Source organism: Arachis duranensis, chromosome 4 (assembly GCF_000817695.3).
Source record: "Arachis duranensis cultivar V14167 chromosome 4, aradu.V14167.gnm2.J7QH, whole genome shotgun sequence".
Taxonomy (NCBI): Eukaryota; Viridiplantae; Streptophyta; class Magnoliopsida; order Fabales; family Fabaceae; genus Arachis; species Arachis duranensis.
Window position 1 is genome coordinate 54,619,372 of NC_029775.3, and position 644 is coordinate 54,620,015.

Genomic DNA, 644 nt, shown 5'->3' on the forward strand with positions numbered 1-644 from the left:
CCGCTCATCACAACACCAAACTTAAATTGTTGCTTGTCCCCAAGCAACTGAAAATCAAATAAGATAAAAAGAAGAGAATAATATGCAATGAACTCCAAAAACATCTATGAAGATCAGTATTAATTAGATGAGCGGGGCTTTAGCTTTTTGCCTCTGAATAGTTTTGGCATCTCACTCTATCCTTTGAAATTCAGAATGATTGGCTTCTATAGGAACTCAGAATCCAGAGAGTGTTATTGATTTTCCTAGTTAAGTATGATGATTCTTGAACACAGCTACTTTATGAGTCTTGGCCGTGGCCCAAAGCACTCTGTCTTCCAGTATTACCACCGGATACATACATGCCACAGACACATAACTGGGTGAACCTTTTCAAATTGTAACTCAGCTTTGCTAGAGTCCCCAATTAGAGGTGTCCAGGGTTCTTAAGCACACTCTTTTTGCTTTGGATCACACTTTATTTTTTTCTTTTCTCTCTCTTCTTTTTTTTTCGCTTTCTCTCTTTCTTTTTTTTTTCATATTCACTGCTTTTTCTTGCTTCAAGAATTATTTTTATGATTTTTCAGATCCTCAGTAACATGTCTCCTTTTTCATCATTCTTTCAAGAGCCAACATTCATGAACAACAAATTCAAAAGATTTATG